Source organism: Mya arenaria, chromosome 5 (genome assembly GCF_026914265.1).
Source record: "Mya arenaria isolate MELC-2E11 chromosome 5, ASM2691426v1".
In the NCBI taxonomy this organism is placed as follows: Eukaryota; Metazoa; Mollusca; class Bivalvia; order Myida; family Myidae; genus Mya; species Mya arenaria.
In genome coordinates this window covers 69,119,147-69,141,020 of record NC_069126.1, presented here as the reverse complement: position 1 = coordinate 69,141,020, position 21,874 = coordinate 69,119,147, and the positions used below count along the sequence as shown (strand labels likewise).

At 35.0% G+C, this 21,874-nt stretch overlaps 1 long non-coding RNA gene across 2 annotated transcripts; it reads left to right on the top strand.

Moving 5' to 3' along the window:
- The first annotated feature begins 1,091 nt into the window (after positions 1-1,091).
- Positions 1,092-15,283, top strand: LOC128233742 (uncharacterized). 2 transcript variants are annotated; one of them, XR_008260764.1, is made up of 6 exons: positions 1,092-1,197; positions 7,449-7,535; positions 8,290-8,387; positions 10,960-11,097; positions 11,738-11,923; positions 12,191-15,283. It is a non-coding gene; the product is annotated as an uncharacterized LOC128233742 (long non-coding RNA). The 2 variants fall into 2 exon arrangements; XR_008260765.1 differs by lacking the exon at positions 1,092-1,197 and adding an exon at positions 1,935-2,060.
- The last annotated feature ends 6,591 nt before the right edge of the window (positions 15,284-21,874 follow it).

Here is a 21,874-nt window from a genome sequence, read left to right as displayed (position 1 = left end):
TTTAGTTTACTGTTTGGAAAATAAAATAGTTCGAAAAATCGAAATCTAGTCAAGGGCGACATATATTTTCCGGGCGTACCAAAATCTTTAAAAAGTTAAGACATATGGTGCTGTGGAAGTGGCAATGTGTCGCATGCAAATACACAAAAGTGAAAGCCAGTTGTGTTCGCCAACGCGTTGATGAACAGAACAGAACAGAAAATTTATTTTTGACACACACACGCACGCACGCACGCACGCACGCACGCACGCACACACACACACACACACACATAAACAATCAAAATATATAAAGTTTCATTTATAGCGCTTTTTAAATGAATTTTGTATCATTGACAGATTTTTTAGAAATTACTCAAAAATGCAAAGAACAGAAGAAAAAAAGGAAAAACATCAATCAAGTTTCACACAATTTAGCGTGCATGATGGTTGATATGAAAGTGAGAATACACCTTGATGTATATATACCTATACAAAAAAAACACATTTAATACTGACTTGATGGATAAATTGTCCTGTATAGTACATTTCACAGCAAGTTTAAATATAATTATACTTTCATTTATTCTATAATCAGCATAAAAAAAAATATTTTATTAAGTCCACTACATGGTTATATTTTCCATTATATGTTTGTGAACTTAAACATTATGTATATGTTTAAATTATAACATTGCTTGAAAATGCATACTGCAGTGCTATATAATTATAAACAATTATATGCATATACTTTTTGGCATTTACCTTTCGTATAATTTCAAAGATATTTAACATATAAAATATGATTTTTTTTAAATTGGATGTTTGTATTACTTTGCATTCCGCGAAATATGTATAACTTTATCACTAGACAGGTACAGCAAAAAACTATATAATAAAATATGCCTTCAAAACCACCGATCATTATCTGAAAACCATAACTTCAGAAGCCAATAAATACCAGGTCATGTAATATCGGGATTTATCATATGATAATCAACCTATATCACCCAGCACGGTATCAACATAATCCGGTATCGTAAAGTGATAACGGGTACCGGGCGATTTTGGGAACCGGGTACCGGGTTTTAGCACCATTCAGCGCTGTGCATTTGGAACACCTCAAAATCAATGTGAAATAACCGAGGTGATCTGAATGTTCCGTGATGATGCTGAATGCAACAAAAATGGCTGAATATTGGACGAAATGCGTTGTCGGTAAGTAAGTATGATGAGACACGTGGTGTGTTTTTAATGATTGTTGAAATGAAGAGTTTAATGTGGAAGCCGATGGTGAGCTTTCACTAATTAAAATAGTCGACAAAAACAGTCGCTACAGAGTCTGTTTTTGTTTTGGCGACTCGACGAGTTCATAATCATATCCCATTTGTAGTCATTCTAAAATGCCGTCCAGGCTTTTTTTTAATGATATTTTAAATAAACCATCATTAAAAAAAAGCCTAAACGGCATTTTAGAATGACTAATCCCACTTGTTAAATTTCCTAGCCAAGAATGACAGATCCCATGTAAGTATTGTGTAATCTTTCGGTACTAGTATCCGCTAGTAGATTATTCCAAGGGGGATAACGGGGAACCAGGACCTGGAAAAGGGGAGACGAATCCGAGGCATGATGCCAGGTAGTCCAAATAGTTGTATGTTGACTGATTTTTTACGATTTTTGATATGGCAAATCCCTCACGTACAAATTGTTTTGTACCAAAAGTGGGTAGTTATTCCGATCAGGAATCCGGGTTAAAGCATATTGCATCACTAAAATATCATAAAAACAAAAATATTACCAGATAATGTTATTTTATATTAGTTCCGTACACAAAAAATAAATATACAACGAATAATTATGCCAGGTCCTGGTTTCATTTCATATTGTCAAAACATAACATGAAGGACACTTGCATGGCTGCGGTTCACAGTTTTACAACAATCAGAACACCTCGGAGATGGCCTAGATGTTACAATTGTATTTACGAGGATTTAAACTCGAAGCTTGCCGAGATTGCTGAGTCGTTACGATTGGCATAATTGTTGTCTGTGTTAGTCAAGTTTCGTTTTATTGGAAAGGTAAATTCTGTGTTTTAATGCATTTAAAGCTTGTTTTGTGCAAACTATCTTTGCATTTACATGGTAAAATATGAATATAAACCTTTATTATCTATTTCAAACATAAAATACTTCTCTAATTTCTAAATTCAATTTCAATATTTTTCAAAACCCCGTTTTTGCACGCTCCCGTTTAGATGTTAGAGGTTAGAAGAATCCCATATAACACGTCTATTATTTTAGACTAGAGGCCAGGAGCATGCTTGCTGTAGTTGAAGGTAATTTAAAACCCACTTTCTTAGATGAATATACGAGTTATGCAGATCTATACCTTAAGGAGAGGTTATTGTCACAAATAACCTATGCTATTTGGTATATTAAAGCATACATGTGATAATTTCTTGGGTCGATTCCGGGACACTCGTCGTAATGTCAACGCACACTAGGGGGGTCTGGTGGCATCCCCCCCCCCACGGAATTTTTTTTAAATGGGGAACGTCTGTGGTGCATTCTAGAGCATATCTGGGGCTATTTTAGTAGTTTTTAACGTCAGTAAAATGTACCTATTTTGACTGCCAAGACGTATTTTTTACTTGACATGGTTTGTTATTTTCTGCATTTTCTTGAATAAATAAAACCACCAGATATTTTCCCAGGCTTTAAATGACGTGCTAACCAGGAGGATTAGCAGTCTACTTTCGGTTTCATCAAAACTGGAAATAAACAACTATACGGGCACCTGTTTTCCTGTGCTTTTGAGAACATGCCTTACAAAATATTTATTTTTCATCACATTTAAACCATTTGCAATTTATGACTTGCTGGTGAGGTGGCGTGTCAGGTCGTTTCTACCACCGCTGCCGATGGAAACGTCTGTGTAACATGCTGTGCATCGGGCGTAGTCGGTTCCCTTTTTGCTGACGGTGACGTACTTGAACTCAGTTGCCCAGCTGTCTTGGTAACGGCTTAAACGTTTCGCCTTCTTGGTGCTACCGACGCAAGTCGTAGAATCTGCTGGATGTTTGGACATTGTCCACACTACACTTAACACCACTTTTGAATACACACACAAAGCCAATGATAATCCAAGATATGAATAATATACACAACGATAGTTCGAAAAAAAGTTCAAAACACTAAAATTCCTTATGGACGTGTAAGTTGTTTCAAGTTGTTTAAAGTATAACGACGTATCAACTTTGAAATTTGAATGGAATATGGGATGTTTTCCGTGTTTTAATTTTGTTTTTTTACTCATTTTGTCACTTTCTTTGAACTAACCTTCATGCTCGTTCGTCGGTAAAATGTGTGAAAAATATCAATTCATCAATTAAAAGCTATCATTCATAAGACTAAACAAATCCATATGAAAACAATGAATTTGTATACAAGAACCCTCCCCGACTCGTTAAGCACAAGAATAGGCCAATAGATCAATTATTGGGTGATTGACGATGACCTCGATGACACACGTACCAATTAACGGATTAGTGTCAACATGTCCAGTGTTTTACAACCAGTGTCCCGGACAGGCAAAATAGCTGACTTACATTGGTAAAATTAAGATAATCGATTCCGATTTTTTCATTTTTTTTTTTTATGACTCCAGGATAAACATGCACCCTCCGTGACAGAGATACGATTTCCGAGATGATCCCGGACGTTATCACATGTATGATTAAAGTAAGCTCAATAACAGTTCACAGAGCTTCATTTGCCAGGTTTTGCCCCGGAATATAAATATTTAAGGTAGCCATTTTTTGACACTCACACTTCATCGTAATGCAAATTCTGATTAGTCCATTTGTTGGCAATGTGTATTTTTCAGACCATTTCGTAATCGAATAACATGTTCCAAAGGATAAGATTATTGTTTGGAACATTTGGAACTATCATTTAAAAAATTCCTATGTTCATGACAAAAGTTTTTCATTTTAGCGTTTCAAAAGATCGCGGGATATATACACAGTAGTAAACATTATTGTAATACAGTAATGTATTGCAATAGGAAGGCAAATGCTGCATAGTGTTTGACTTAGTGCGGTACGCATTCCGACATTTACACTACCGGAAAACGACATCAGATTCGTAAACAAATAGTTATTTGTTAATATCATTGATAAAAACGTGATTTTCTGTTAAACAAACTAAATTATTCTTACTTTGATCAATTGGTGTTTGATAATTGGTAAAAATTAAATCTTCATTATTTTTTACATCTGGCCGTGAAAACTGTTGGTCAGACGGACCGACCCAAATCACAAATTTAGTCTGACCGAGTCAAAATTTACCGTTCAGGACCGTCGGACCGACGGTTTTCGCGATGTCTGTGTTTGCACTTAAGTTTGCTTGTAAACTTTAACAATCGCAATTACACTTTATTGAATGAAACCAAGGTCTTCACTACAATTAACAAAATTGCATACAGGCTCAATACACTTTATATAAGTAAAACAGTTTACTGTAGCTCTAACCTGGAGAGTTGTTAAACCTTAGGGGAATGTTAATTGAATGATGAAATTGTGCACCTGGAGTTTTGTCTCCTGCTTCACTTATTAGAAGCACAGTTATGGCCCATGAATTTACAAAAATGTGTCGTTAAAAAAAATGGACTCCACACACTTTAACCAGCCCAACTTTGCTTTTACCCAATAATTACACCATGAATCACGCAATTCTTTTGTTAAATGACCAAGAGTGATGAAATGATGGGAGAGTGTTGTTGGGGTGATGAAGTTGTGCACCAATGGGGATTAGTGTCCCACTGCACATAATAAAAACAGAGTTATGGCCCTTGAATTAGCTAAAAATTGCATTTCTGGACTTAAAGTTAGTTTGTTTATCATTTAAACATAATGAAACTTTGTCACATTATTCCTTAGCTCAATTTCTGTTTTTAGTGTGATTTTTCACCAAAATTACGGGTTATAGAATGTTAAAAGTTTCAAAGTTGGGTGGGTGGGCGTATTTTGGTAACAATTTGGCATTGAAGTTATTTTTCCATGTCATAACTTCATATTATTTTATCCAGTTGTTATGAAACTTGTGAGAACACTGTTGCATTTTTTGTTGAACAACACTAGGTCAAACCTTAGAGTAAAAAAATCTGTCATAAATTTTTAACTCTTATAAATTTTCTTAAAAACAATCTGGACACCTTGACACATTTAAACATATCTTCAAATATGAAATAGGCAAGTATGATCATTATATGAAAGCCACTAATCAGTACTTGTTGAATAAATTATAAAGATGAAATTAAATGACAATGTTTGGTCACAATGTGCACATCATGTTCATCAGATGAATCACATCAGTAACTCAAGAGTTTTATGAGTAATGATAAACCTTAGTTACGAAAATCAAACTATTTTTCAATTATATATATGGAAAACATTTTTACCAATTTAGGCTTTATGAATGAGGTTCATGAAACACTTTCATTGAAACAGTTTTACAGTAGGTGAAAATTATATATACCTTGGAAGCTGATAATGTATACAAGGGATTATTACAGGTAGCAAAAGGGTTGCAATAAATCACAGGTATCTTTAAAACAACCACAGTGTGGTAGATCTGATTATGGCTTTATGATTTTTTTATCTGGTGCCAAGCTGATTCAAACATTGTGTAATAATGCCTGTATAATGTGCACTTAAATCTATTTTAAACTACTGATAAACTACTAAAAAAAGACCCTAGACAAATTGGGAAATTTTGCAAAATGAGATTTACAGATTTGGGAATGTCAGGTCTTTTTTGTCAATTTGGGATAAAGTACTTGCGAAAATTAGTTCTGTAAAAATTGGGAATACAATTAATCAACAAAATCATCATTATGGGCAACAATTCTCTGTGAAATTAGTGTATGTAGCCATGAATGTCAACCAAAAGTGCTGATAATTACATTTATATTTGTTAATGAATGATTTTTCCGAATGAATTGTTCCTGTACTAAAATCCTAGCAAGGTGTAAGTCGAGAAGCCGGGCTTGCAAAGTTCCAGACAGAGATTTCATCTCATTTAGGTTTTTTTCTTTAAAATTGGGAAAAAATATGCATATTTTGCATTGAGAATATATATTGGGTCAGATATTCTGACCTGTGAGATGACCAGAAAAAGGCCTGGCAATTTTTTTTGGCAGTGATTTTTTATGCAATTTAGTGCCTTCTAAAGGCTGTCCATTTTTCCTAAAATTTAAAAAAAAAATCCAATTTGATAAATGCAGATTACATTCATGATTATAAAAACAATGAATTTCTTGAAATATAAACAAAATCTACAAGACTTACTCTTTCACAGCATAATATGTATGCATAAAAAAGTTAAAACATGTATATTAGCTATTTTGGCCTGATTTTGTAGTTTTCCAAAATCGACTTTTTTCCCAACTTGCAAGGTACAGGCAGTAAAAATAATTCCAAAAAATTCACTGCATGGCTATTTCTCAAGCAAAAAAATAGGTTGATCCTTTGGGGAGTTTTTCACTGGAGATGCTTAATTTGTTGTCCATATATTTCATTAAACAGCATTGAATGTTATATCACTAGCAATGAGGAGTTACGCAATGAATCCTACCTATCAACTGATTTAGATAGCATTTTTAGCTCACCTATTGTGATTGCCCTGTGTCCGTCGTAGTCTTCCGTCGTCGTCGTCCATCGTCAACAATTTGACTGTTAACACTCTAGAGGTCACAATTTTGGCACAATCTTAATGAAACTTGGTCAGAATGTTACCATCGATAAAATCTTGGACGAGTTCGATATTGGGTCATCTGGGTTTAAAAACTAGGCCACCAGGTCAAATTAAAGGAAAAGCTTGTGAACACTATAGAGGTCACATTTATGACTATCTTCAGGAAACTTTATCAGAATGTTTATATTGATTAACTCTAGGCCAAGTTCGAATCTGGGTCATATGCGGTCAAAAACTAGGTGCCCAGGTCAAATAATAGGAAAAGCTTGTTAACACTCTAGAGGCTACATTTATGACTACATGTATATGTTCATGGAACTTGATAAGAATGATATTCTTGATGATCTTTAGGTAGAGTTTGAAACTGGGTAATCAATTGCCCTCGCCCTTATTTCACACTTGAATTGGATCAGGTGCATTTGTCTATTTCCTTATTTGACAAAAAGACAGGAACCAATTATTAAGTCAAAATGTTGCCAAATTAACTTTGTCTGCTCATTTACTTGAGTATTCCTTATCTTATCCTTAAGTTGCAGGTAACCTTGTATTCAATATGGATAAATATATGTTGGAATAACTTTTCTTAAACATAAACATGATGTTCATGAATCATAAACCTCCTCAAAAACAATATATGGTATTAAAATTGTTAAAAAGTTGTATAATTTCTTGCAATTCATATTCCTTCTGAAGAGCTTTGTTTCACTTCAGGTGTCTTGAGCCATCCTTGGAGGCAGCCCAAGTAACAACATGAGCAACATGTAAATGATTGTACTGTGCAGTACCAGGGAATAGAAGGTACACATATATGCAGGGCTTTTTCTATAGTACCCACGGGTCCGACTATCGGACCCATTCCCAAATCAAAATATAAGATATTTTTCCCAATCTTCAGAAAAAAATCCCAATCAATTTTTTTTTTTTTTTTTTTTTTTTTTTTAGAAAGTCTTTTTACATGTACTGGATCATTTTCAACATCATATCAATTATGTGATGTAAAGTTTCTTTGATAATTGAATTCGGAAATCATTGATTTTCATCACATTCAGATATCTGTATGAAATATTATCTGTCATGTTTAATTTATTGCAATAGATATTTACACCCAAGGATTGATATTTCAGCCATTTTGGGTCTTTTAAAGGGAAATAAACTAAAATAAATCCATTTCCTAATTTGCTGGAGACTAGACAGCTTTTTCTTTTAACTGTAAAATTTCCCAATTTTGGCATTTTCACGACGCAAAATTTCCCAAAATGTCTAGGGTCTTTTTCCCAAATTGGGCAGAAAAAGCCCTGATATGCAATGACTAATGGAATGTTTCAATTACAATTGCTTTTAAATTCTGACTTTTCACAATTTCCTGCCATTATTGTCCTTTAAAAAGCATGATTCACAAAAAGTAATCGAAACACACTGGATACATGTAGTTTGATGTGGATTGTAACTGCATTGTATAATGATATTTTAATATTAACTGAAATTAACTATAATTGATTTCAACCTTTCTGACAAGCAGCCATGACACGATAAGTGGATTAAATTTTTTCAGTCTGCAGCCAAAAAGATACAAAATGAAGAGAAAGGCATTAGCAGCTGGCAAAGGTTTAGGCCCTGCAGCACCTGAAACCCCTTAAACTGAAGATGAAGGTGAGTCCCTGGCGTGGTGTACATCGTATGTGCGTCAGTGCGTTTGTTAACAATAGTCGTGACCCGGAAATGACTCACTTGGGTTTTTTCCAATAATTTGGTCATGTGAAGCCGGTACAAATACGACCGCCATTTGCATATCTATCAAAATGAGTACTGTTCTGTTTCGTAGCCGTTCTGTTGCCGACTTGTACAGCGTTATTTGAGTGAAAGGGGTGTCACATTTAGTGATTTTAGGAAGCCTGCGTTAGTAGAGCTGTGTAGTTTGGCAGAAGAGCTGAGGATTGAGGTTGATCCCAATGGATTTTTGGAAGATCGTCCTGAAGTTGTCAGTCAGAGGCTGATGCTCAGGGCTCATCCTAGACAGAAATTTTAGGGAGAATTGAGAATGGGGGAGGGGGGTTCCCCCTCCTATAGGTCGGAAAATTTTGAGATTTTAAATGTCAAATGGTGGGTTCTGGTGTGTCCTGGACAACTTTTCTATGCATTTAAATAGGTGTTTAAATTGTTTTTAAAATAGTCATACAGGTTGTTTTTAGTTGGAATTAATTTGTTGTATATACCTTTAAAAAAAGTCAAGTTTCAAACATTTTATTACATGCAAACGGTTAACCTATCATGCACACATACATATATATCAGAATTTAAATACATGATGGCATCTTGTAACTCAGTTACACTCTTGTTTGATGTGTAAGAGGGTGAGGGCCCATTCATGAGATGGCCAAGATCAGCACCTATGTCCCCGGCAAGCTGGAGGTGGTACTGAAATTCCTCCTTGGGGAGCTCCCGCTTAGGCAGGTGGTAGGCAGTCTTAAGGAGCTTGGGGTCAAGCTCGTCATCCTTACACAGTTTGGCCAGTACGATTTTCCTCATGGGTTCCTGGGAACGCAGAACTGTCTCTCCAAGGCGGCCTTGTGCTGATTTGCTGAAAATACACATACTTCTTTAAAAATATTTCACAGTATCTCATCATTTTCAGCTGTCATTTAAAATAATTTGGGCATATATTACAACATGTTTTAAAATATATAAAACCAGACACCTTAAAATTAATACCACTTTGAATTTATTTATCTGCGGACTTAACAATGCTTCTATTGTTTTAATAAATACTTACACAAGCCATGTCTCTGATGATTGGTTGTTTTTGCTGGTTGGTCATGTCCAAGGGTGTAGGCGTTGTCCAACTTAGCACATCTACAAACTTCGCAGTGCCATTTTTTATCTGCATCTTGTTTATACCAACTGAAATTATTTTGATAATTTAACTTTTTGAATGATTCTTATTTGAACTGTCGATCATGTCATCACTATCAACATCGTCAGCTTTACGTTTCAGGCCTGGGGAATCCCGCAGAAGCCACGTAGAAAGCATGATTACTATTAAACAGAATGCAAAATATCTCATATTGATGTGAACCGTTCGAAGAAAAAATAATGGAAGCATTTCTGAAATAAAAAACAACAAACCTGGAACTGTGATTCGCACTTGCTCTTCTCGCTAACTTCGCAGTAATCACATCCAATTAAGTTCATTTGTCATCAGTGCACATCATATAAACCGCTATTGTCATAAAGTATAAATCCTAATTGGCACAAATTGACATTTACAAACATCGGCAAGTGTAAATATTAATTCCTTACAATTTTATTACATCGATGACGTAGCGCATGTACACAAAGTCAATGGTGCAAACACGTGCCTCGATTGAATAAAACAAGCGTTCTCATTGGCCGAAGTCAATGGAGCATATTTACTATGTTTAACACGTTTGGCTGTTTGTCAACTGAGCTGACAGGCGGAAGGCGGAGTCGCTCTGTTTTGACAAGCGTTAGTTCTTAGCGATATCGACTTTTTGATCTTTGAAAAAGTCGGCGAAGTTGACTTCGCTTTGATCTTAGAAAATAGCGAAGTTGCCGAGGGCAGGGTGACTTAATCGCCTAAGTCGCCTGGTAGGATGAGCCCTGATGCTGAATGACATGTGCCTTGGGTCTCCACAACGGCTGTCCGGGGCTACCGATTTGTCTATCGTGCCAGTGCTGTCAATTTTTGACATTTATAATATCTTAATTAGGTTTTATAACTATGACAAGGCCTCCCTAAGGTCATATCACCAGTTTGAGAAATATTCATGTTCCAAGAAGGCTATACACGAGATATTGAGACGGTGCCATATCCAAATACTGTTAAGACTCTGTCAGTATATAGTGGTTATATATTTACTTTGATTATGATGATGATGATGATGATGATGATTGATGATTGATGATGATGATGATGATGATGATGATGATGATGGTCATGATGATAGTGGTAGTTATGTAATTCTTTTTATAAAAATCTTGTAATTATGCATGTACATTTACCACCATTTTTAAAAAAAATATTTTTTTAAATAACATACAAATTCCATGTGTGCAAATATCATGAAGTTTAACAGCAAAGGGTATTTTTCAATTGTTTTATCAGAAGCTTGATTAATTGTTATGCCATCATTGTGAGTAAAAACAATTCAGCTGCATATTGAATCAATAATGCATAAAATGAATGTTTTATTCTTTGTTGCAGCCTTTGTTGCTGTGAAGGCCAATGTGAAACCCCGGACGAATGATGAAGACCCAATAACCAAGAGAGGCAACTACAGCTGTTGGTGAAGAATAGTGACGAGGGATCCGTTCAATCTGCTTATTGCAGTTGCAAAGGAGGGTAATGGTCTAATTTTCTATTCCTTAACTTCACTTCATTTATAAATACTTGTCACAGATTCCGAAAAGTATGTGGCCAGTCCTGGGAATCAGACCAGGGAGCAGTTCTTGGAAGTCGTATGCTCTACCAACTGAGCTAATCAGCCCTGAATAACTGATATAATTTATTAATAGTATCGTGATAAAGATCCCCTCTATCTTACTGGACCATATAACCACTGGCTATATTTGTTTAACTGCAGTGTCTTAGTCTCACTAACATGCGGGGTACTGGACACAATTTCTCACATACTCAGAAGAGTTTGCAGCCAGTCTGGAGATTGAACCTAGGACCTCCTTTGTGCACAAAAAATGCTCTACCAACTGAGCTAACCAGCCCTGGATAACTTGTATTCTCTGATCTGTATAACGGTTCAGTACTGTGAACATTGTTTGAGTTATACAAAAGACATCCAAAGATATAATCTAATATTGAATTTGTTATTTTAGATCATATTTTTATCATAGCTTAATTATTGATACTGTTATTTAAACCCACTCCAAATTATAAGATATAACTTTATGCCATATATTTATCTGTAAGTTTGTTTAGGCATGGTTGTTTTGTGGCTGCTCAACTTAATAACATGGCTTTTTAATAGCATTGATGGATGCTGTAGACATGTTGTGGCAACCCTCTTCGAAGTCCTTGACTTTGTACAAGACTTCAAGAAGACCAGCTGCACTTCAGGTTCATGAATGTGGGTTCGGCATGCTTCTCAGGCAAATCAACTTGGCAAACCTATCCCTGCTTCACAACTTGAGACTTCAATTATGGCGGAGCCCAGGTATATTTCATTTGTCTTTAGTTTAATATACTTTAAGATAATTTCTATATTAAGCACCCACCATATGAATTTAAGTCAGAGGTAATAGGTGAACTAAATGTTTTCTAAAATTAACCAGGCTGTGTCTGTATTAGTGATTGGCTCAGGCTAAGTACCTATTTTGAGTTAATGTAAGTATTGAAAAAAATAATTTCTCCTGCATTGTATGTTTATTCTCTAGCCTTTTCTTACATGTCTACAGTTAAAGTTTTTGTTTCCTGTTTGCAGCACACAGACAGCAATGCCACTGTATTCGCCATTGTCTGACGAGTATCCAGTGCCTGATCCAAAAAATTTCCTTGAAAAAGTGAAAAGTCTTCAGCCAACAGCCTGCGGATTACGTGCCCTGAAAAGGACTATTAACTGCATCCAATTTTCATAAAATAACACATTCACAGGCTTTGCCTTAAAAAAAATTCAGCACTTGTCCTTTTGGGCAAGTAATAGAAGAAAACCACTTGCCCAAAAACAGTTTTACTTGCCCAAAATAATTTAAAAAAAAATAAAACAAAAAAACACTAATAAGAGAAATATTTAATTAATAAGCGTCCACGTGTCTGGCAGACGCTTAGGCACTTATAAATTGAATACTACAAATGCTGAGCATATGGAATGCTGTGACGTCACCAATTCATGCATAAATATACGAAAGCTAATGTTTAGAACGTTCATTTAGGTTTTTTGAATTGTTGCTGAAGAAATTATGAAAACAGGGCTTTAAATTTCGGAAAAATGCACTTGCCCGTTCGGGCAACCACCTAGGAATTTTGACTCGTCCAAAACAGTATTAACTTGTCCCCGACTTCGGGCAACCCAGTTACGAGGAAGACTGCATTCAACTGATTTACATCAAACAGAAATTGCTTTACAAAATAATTCAGTGTTTGCCGAAAACTCTATACCAGACCCCATATTATTTCAACAGTGATTTGAAAATAAAGCCCGTGACATTTTTATAAAGACACCTCTAGGTTTAAACATAAACATTGTTCTGTAAAAGTTCCTGGGCTAGTTGTTTCTAATGAAGACCCAGTTTTAGCTTGTTCACCAGATGGAATAGTTGACTGCAAAATATGTGGGAAATTTTTGATTGAAATAAAGTGTATGTATAAATATAAGTGTTTTTACCCTAAAAATGCCTTGAAACTTTCAAATGTCTGTGTTGAAGATGAAAACAATAATTTAATATTGAGGCGTTCACATGCATATTTTGACCAAGTACAAGGACAGATGGGAGTAACTGGCCTCACGAAATATGTGTTGGTTGGGTACACACAAAGGCATTTGTTCCTTAACTGTTGACTTGGATGAGTCATTTTGGAATAATTCTAAAAATAAGTTGTTAAATTTTTACACTGATGCATACTTTCCTCTTCTGAAAAACATGCTATACAAATTGAAAGACAAATACATTGCCTGTGATCAAGTCATGTAGACAACATTACAGTGCTATTACAACTGTTATTTTGATAAAACTTTTTAACATAATTGTATTTTTTGGAATCTAGAACATATGTTAAAGATTGTTGCTCTTGTGAGATCAATTTATATCTTTAAGGTATACGGTGCACAAATGGCATTTCTGTATTGTTCCATCCATTTCATTTTGATGCCTTGTGATACCATATCATAATGCCCCCCTTCAAAGAAGAGGGATATATTGCTTTGCACATGTTGGTCGGCCGGTCGGTCCGTCAGTAGAACAAAGCTTGTCCGAGTGATAACTCAACAATTCCTGGATGTATGGTTATCAAACTTGACAGGAAGGTTGGGCCTGACCAGTAGATGACCCCTATTGATTTTAGGGCTCATCAGGTCAAAGGTCAAGGTCACAGTGACCTTCAATGGTAAAATAATTTTAAAGCTTGTCCGAGTGATAACTCAACAATGCCTAGACCTATGGTCATAAAACTTCATATGAAAGTTGGGCATGACTAGTAGATGACCCCTATTGTTTTGGGGGGTCATAGGGCTGAAGGTCAAGGTCACAGTGACCTTGAATGGTAAAAGGTTGTCCGAGTGATAACTCGACAATGCTTGCACCCATGGCCCTCAAATTTGACTTGGAGGTTGGGCCTGACCAGTAGATGACCCCTATTGATTTTAGGGGTCAAAGGTCAAGGTCACAGTGACCTTGAAAGTAATTTCGACAATTCCTGGGCCTATGGTCATCAAACTTGACATGATGGTTGGGCCTGACCAGTAAATGACCCCTATTGATTTTGGGGGTCATTGGGCCAAAGGTCAAGGTCACAGTAACTTGACAATGCTTGCACCCATGGCCTTCAAACTTGACATTAAGGTTCTTGGTGACAAGCTGATGACTCCTATAGATTTTGAGGTCAAAGGTCATGGTCATAACGCACTCTATCCTCACACTTTAAATGGTCATAATTTTAAAACTGCCTCAACAGCATCCAGTGTCAGTGACAAATCAGCTGTCATTTTGGTCCATGCTTATTTCATTAAATTGTGCATATAATCCTGACAACATGGCGTTCAGGGGGGGGGCATAATGTTTCACAAACATCTCTTGTTTTGGTATAATTTGTACATGCAAGTATATTGCTTTCCTGATATTTATACATGAAAACCATCAAAGGCAATATATCTACAATTCAATGTTATGGTCAAAGGAAAACAACCACAATTGCAATATGCTAGCCAGCTTTTAATGACAATGTTACACACTGACAAAGTTATTGTTTGTTTTGTTCAATATTTCAAATACAATTGGAGCAATCTTTAAATTTAACAAAAAATCATATTTGTATTAATATTTTAGTGAAAAAACTTGCATATTCTTTCTCTACTCAAATTGCCATTGAAAATGATACCAACATCTTATAGAATCACTAAGCACCAAGAATCTCATTATTGTATATCTGGTGCCTTAAGATGATATTGTGAATTATTTTAGTAGTCAGAATTTGTCATTTGCATTTTAAATTATAAAATTGCTACTGGTAAGCAGTCTTAAGTTCTTTGTTGAATTGATGAAGGTAACTGTTACTAAGTTTTTATCAAATACTGCATTTGTATAATTGTGATAAAATATAGTATCTGAATATTAGCTTCAAAATTTGTATCCAGCTCTGTCAACAATACTATAATGTTTGTTGGTTTAAAGTGTTATTGAATAACGTATTCATATTGAAACATAAAAGTCTCTTAAACATAAAAGTCTCTTTCTGCATGAGCTTTCGTACCATATTTGATGTATAATAACCATTAAACATTGTTCAATGTTTTCATCTGCTGTATATTCCATCTATCTTCTGATATGACAAAAAGCAAGTTATTAAATGAGGGAGTAAATGATCCAGTTGTTTTTGTGTACTTGCACCCGACTTTACCTACAAGATGTAGGTTTGAATGGTTGAGTGGAAATTCAAAATTCAGGTTCAAGAATATCATCACACATTTATTACCAATATAAGTATTGTACATACACATTGATTTCATACTTCCACTTTGAGTTTTGATTTAAAACAAAAGTATACATTATTCCCTGACATAAGGACACATGTACATAAAATGCTTAATTTTAATAACTAATAAGAATGTATACCCATAAACACATTTGGCAACAAGAGTGGCATATACTTTCGGCGAGACATGGCTGTAAGTTGCTAACAACTGCAACAATTGTTGTAATTTGCCTCAACAGAAATCGAAACTTCAATGGAATTAATCCTGACAAAATTTTAAAGGTCTTCATTCTTCGGATAACTCTTTCAACATGAATTCTAACAGAGGCAATTGATCTTGAACGTATAATTGCTTTACTGCTGAGGCATTTTCCATGTGTAAATGCCGGTATATTAAGTGTAGCTTTCTTTTGAAGTAACAAGTGCCTTATATTAAAACCACGATCAGCCATTATATCATCGCCTTCTTCAATATTGTCTAAAACTCCTAAAACAATTTTGGCATCACTTATAGAACCTGAGTAAATGTTAGATAAAAATGTTATAACCCCAGATAGAAATATTCCAATTAATTGTTTGAAATGTATTTTTGCATGCTTATGATTTGACCATGTTGCCTTTTGAGCAACTGGTCTTAATGGCGTTTGTACAAAGTCTCAGTAAAATCAATAACTGCACGTGTTCTTGGATATCTAGCAAATGATTTGGGTAAGTTTACTTTGACTATTTCTTTTGAAGGCCATACAATTAAAGTCTTTAAACACTGGACAGGTGTAGCAAATTGGTCTAAGAGATTAAAAAATCGACTGACATTACTACATACACCAAACAGGTAAGACAAGTGTTTGTTTCCAAATCCCATTCGAATTTTAGCTAAACAGATTAACATTTCTATGAATAATGATTGTGATGTTCTTTTTCTCCCTCGGGTTTGGTGGATTGTATTTACCATCCCAAAGCTTAGTATTTTGCAGGCAATATCCAGTCAAAAAGCCAGTGAAGAAGTGCTACTGTTGGGAAACCAGTATATTGAAAACATGTACCATTATTTTTAAAATATGGTGAATTAAGTCAACCGATGTGTTATCAGATGTCTGTGTTCCAAAGTCTATTGTGCTACTAATACTCTCTATCTTAACATCTGGGTTATTTTCGCACTGAATTATATCCTGAAACACAGGTATGTTTAAGTTGCATGGAAATATATTTTCATGTGTGCTGTTATCAGTGCTACGAATATTGTTACGAATTCTTCGTTTAACCAATATTTAGTCTTACATATTTGATACACTATAAACATACAAACAAACCTTCGAGCATACGATATGATGTTTTCCAATTTTCTCAACCGATAGGTCCTGATGTGGCCTGCAACAATTTTTGATCCACTGTTTACAACGGTCGTGGCTCTTTGTTAGTGAAGGAAATGGCATAAAAAAAACGTCTTTAATGTGTGGCTTGTCTTTATACCGACTGTCACTTTTGCAAGTTCCCCAACTGCAGCGTTTAATAACCATCTTGTTTTTATTTACTCTTAAATAACGATTGTTTAGATGAAAACAGCGTTTAAATTTGGCGCTATCAATTGACTTTGTGTGTACCGGTGTCACGTGACGTAAATATTGGGAAAACCCACATTCGGATTTCCGGGCTTGAAGCATTACTTGTGAACACGATGCAGTATTAAGATATTCATCAGAGCTTGGTTCCTTTCGAAAACCAGCCAGATCTGCCCATGCATGACTAGACTATGGCCCTTGAAAGTATTCAAAAATGCTATTTTAGCTAAGTCTACATGTATAGCCAAGTCTAGGATTAAAGAGAGACAACTTGTTTTTTTGTTGTGTAGTTGGTTTTATGTTGAACTCTCCCTTGCCCTTTTTGAAAGAGATCAAAATTACAGTTTAAAGGGGTTGGTTGATTTTTAGATCTATTGGCCAAAGGCCATTTTAGCTCTTTTGGCCAAAGACCAGAAGTATCTGTTGTTCGTGCATCCATCTGAACACAATTGCCTGTGCAAGTTTATTTTAATTATGCCCATGGGTAAATTACTGGCCACGCCCCGGGGTTCACAGGTTTTGTATACTTTTATTGGGAAATATTTGAAAATATTTTTGTTTGAAACCGCTAGGTCCAGACCCTTGATATTTTGAATATGGTATCATTTAGTGGTCCTCTATCAAGATTGTTCAAAGTATGCCCCTGGGGTCAAAACTGGCCCTGCCCCGGGGGTCACAATTAGTTTCCTAGAGACTTATATAAGAAAAATCTTATCTTTTCAAACCAAAATTTCAAAATCGACCTTGACTGACCGTTTGACCTATTTTCTTAAATTGAAGTTACACCAAAGAAATAGGAGTAGTGTGTAGGCAATTCGCTGTTTTTTACTTGCCTTAAAAACGAAACTTGAATGTACTATGTGCGGTAAGCATCGCTCTACTATGCCATTGTATTTATCAATGCATAAAGTCACTTTTAGCATGGTTAGAAGATCGCCATCCCTCTATAAACGTAGTGTACATATATTACTACTGTTTTAATCGGTAAAGCTGAGCGCACCGAAATCGTCAATAAAATGCCTTTTTATACGCCCGAAGGGTCGTATTATGTTATGGCCTCCATCGTCTGTCTGTCCGTCTGTCCGTCCATTAGCAATTCCTTGTCCGGGCCATAACTTGGTAACTAATAAAGCGATTTTCAAATAACTTTATACAAATCATCACTACATTAAAAGGATGTGTCGCGCGCAATTTCCAGGTCCATACCTCAAAGACTAGAATCACCATGGGGGTGCGTTAGCAAATCCGTGTCCGGGCCACAACTTGGTCACTAATAAAATCATTTTCAAATAACTTTATACAAAGCATCATTACATTAAAAGGATGTGTCGCGCGCAATTTCCAGGTCCATACCTCAAACACTAGAATCACCATGGGGGGGGGCGTTAGCAATTCCGTGTCCGGGCCATAACTTGGTAACTAATAAAGCGATTTTCAAATAACTTTATACAAATCATCACTACATTAAAAGGATGTGTCGCGCGCAATTTCCAGGTCCATACCTCAAAGACTAGAATCACCATGGGGGTGCGTTAGCAAATCCGTGTCCGGGCCACAACTTGGTCACTAATAAAGTCATTTTCAAATAACTTTATACAAAGCATCATTACATTAAAAGGATGTGTCGCTCGCAATTTCCAGGTCCATACCTCAAACACTAGAATCACCATGGGGGGGGGGGGGCGTTAGCAATTCCATGTCCAGGCCATAACTGGGTTACTACTAAAGCAATTAAAGACCTCAAGCCGAATCTTCTTCGGGCGTATAATGCTCCGTTTCGCGGTGCTCTTGTTTTCAATATGTACAAATAAAAGTAACTGAAATTAAACTGAAGTTCTTGTATCTTTGAGTTGCAATCTTGTATTTAAAATTTAATTATGATAGAAAACCGGACGTTTACTGCTGAGTCTCCTATCTCAAGAATACAATTATTATAATAAATTAAATCCGGTATAGGATCTGTTAACATTAACGAAGCACTTAAGAAGGGAGAGTTAATTAATTATTAAGTGTTTAAATGCACACATGGACATAATTAAACTGAACATTTAAACAAGGGGTTAATTCAAACGTGTGAATCCAAAAACAAAAATATATTTATGTCGAACAAGTCCATTACCGTGGTAATTATTACACATTTATGGAACACATAATTATATTGTTCCATTAACGTATACGATGCACTGAATCATTTCTTTTCGTGTCTATGAATATGAAAGTTGATCGCAGCTATTTTGCCATGGTCCCCAATTACGAATTCTTCTTCCTGATCTCTGAATGGTAGTGTCTGATATCCACTGTGAGTGTTAGATGGTATAAACTAGAACTACGTCGGTTCTTAAACCTGCTTTCATGTATCTCCCATTGCAAAAGTTGTACTTTTAAGCGTATCTATCTTTCCCGAAAGAATACCACCGTATCCGAAAGGAAGGCTGCCCATCAACGTTCTGTGTCCGCTAAGGAATCCACTTAAAACCGCTGGTTTCAAAATACCATGGCAAAATATTCACATAATCGAGGTGACGTTAAAGCTGCACTCTCACAGATTGAACGTTTTGACAACTTTTTTTTATTTTTTGTCTTGGAACGAGCCAATTTTTGCGAAAATTAATGGAAACCAGTTAAATAAGACTGCTGACAAAAAATTAGATCGCAGATATATGTATTTAAGTTAAAAAAATTATGTTTTATGCATATTTCTTAAACCGTTAGTAAGGGTTTAGGCCATAAAACATTAATTTTCGAACGAAAATATGAACATCTACGATCTGATTTTTGTCAGCAACCTTATATCATTGGTTTGAAGTTGTTTAATCAAACATTTTCTCTTTCCAAGACAAAAATAAAAAAGTTGTAAAAATGGTAAATCTGTTAGAGTGCAGCTTTGAGAGTAGATATTTCGGGCAGATACCTTCAAGTCCCATGTTACACATCATTAAGGGTCAAGGACCAATTTTGATTTCACCCTAGAACTCCTGAACTGACAAATGATCCCAAAATTATAACTTATAAATGTTTGGAATAGACAGTCGCAGATCTAGAAAATTAAAAAATCACCGCGGTGCTCCCAATAGGTGAAAAGAAAAACTCATAAGCATGTGTTTAATGCGATTTTCGTCTAAATAGCAGAAGAAATAATGTCAATAAACCCCTAAACTCTAGATGTTGGTGCGATTGGACGGACACCGCCAATACATGTACCTCCCCCTAAACATTCGGCTGGAGATCAACTACGGTAAAGCTTATTCAAACACATATTCTCGTCAAAAGAAAAACAAATACATATATTTTTTCAATACAGATTTTTTTGGAATACAAAATACAGATACGATTACTGAACAGTTAGAAATTTAAGACAGGTGAAAGTCAACTTAATATTTCAAAATTGCGAAAAAAGACATCACACATAAATACATTCAAATCTAAACTGTGTCAAACTGGCAATATATTAAACAAATCACTTATTCAAGCACAATTCATTGCATCTCGCATTTTTTTAAACAAACACATATTGTTTCTTACAGATTTCTTTATAATAAGAATACGCTAAATCGCTGACCTATGGCCATGGTCATTATAATGCGTGTATTCGATATTTCTATGTTTTTAGCTATTGTCCCGACAAACGGTCTTCAAATTTTACATATATTCGATGAGGACAATCATTACGATTATATGTTGAATATTAAACCTAGTATTGATTTTTCAATGAGTTGATTTATTGATCTGATTATTCAAATCACAATAACAGAGATGTTATTGTTTAAAAAAGTTACCTATAACAATAATTTTAATGAGGAATGACATAGAAATAAGGGTGCTAAAGTAAAAACATGGGGAAAAGGCAATGACAAAGGGAAATAACTCAAGGTGTTTTAAAAATGAAAGGCAATCAACTTAAGACATGCGCGTCCATTTTGGCCCTTACCATACATGGCTGAAATATGATGGCCATACTGTTCGATTTAAATATAAATAAGATTGGTGAGGAGGTTTAGTTGCTGAGTGGTACAAGATTTCATATGGGATATCCGAAAAATCAACAATAATCTAGACATTCTAATCAATATTGGCATTGACTCAAAATTGATGGAGATGTTGTGGTCATACATAATCTTCTAAATATAAATTGGTGAATAAATGAAGGTACCAGAATGAAAACAATGTTAAGTATGGTATTTTTTCGTAAATCAATCATAAGTATTTGTTTTAAAATGTTCAATTAAAAACAAAATACAAACAACGGTAAATATATGCATACATAATTATATGTCTGCAAAATACAAGACACAGTTTAATATGAAAGAGGCATACTTTTTTTAGTGACTGGAATGATTTAAAACAAAATCGAACTCGACAAATAACCTATGCACACAAACAAAGTCACCAAGTTGCATCATGATTGGAAAAAATACTTTGGATATTGTTTTCAAAAAACATAAAAACTACTGCGTCTTGCGTAACAGGGGTAAAACAAATATTCAAATTTCACCGAGAGATTGTGACCATATACATTGTGTGTGAGTTTGATTAAGACTGGTTCAGAAATGTTGATGCTAGAATGGTTACAAAATAAATTTTGACGACGAAGTACAACGGACAAAATGCGATCAGAAAAAGCCTATCTTTAACTAATTTGAGTAAATTTACATTGAATGCGTTAACGTTTTTTCTTATCGTCACAGCTACCCTGAAATATATATTTTTTATCTTAATATGATATAGGAAGTGTGTATTCATTTTCTTATATTAACCTAGTGACTTAATTTCCAGTCATAGGGTATACTATTTCGTCTAATTTTCTTTTTATGTGTTCCGTTTTACTTGAAACTTATTGCCATATTAAATAATATCAGACTAAACATATTTAACCATATCTAATAAACCGTTTTATAAAATCTTCCTACAACAATTCTTAAAAA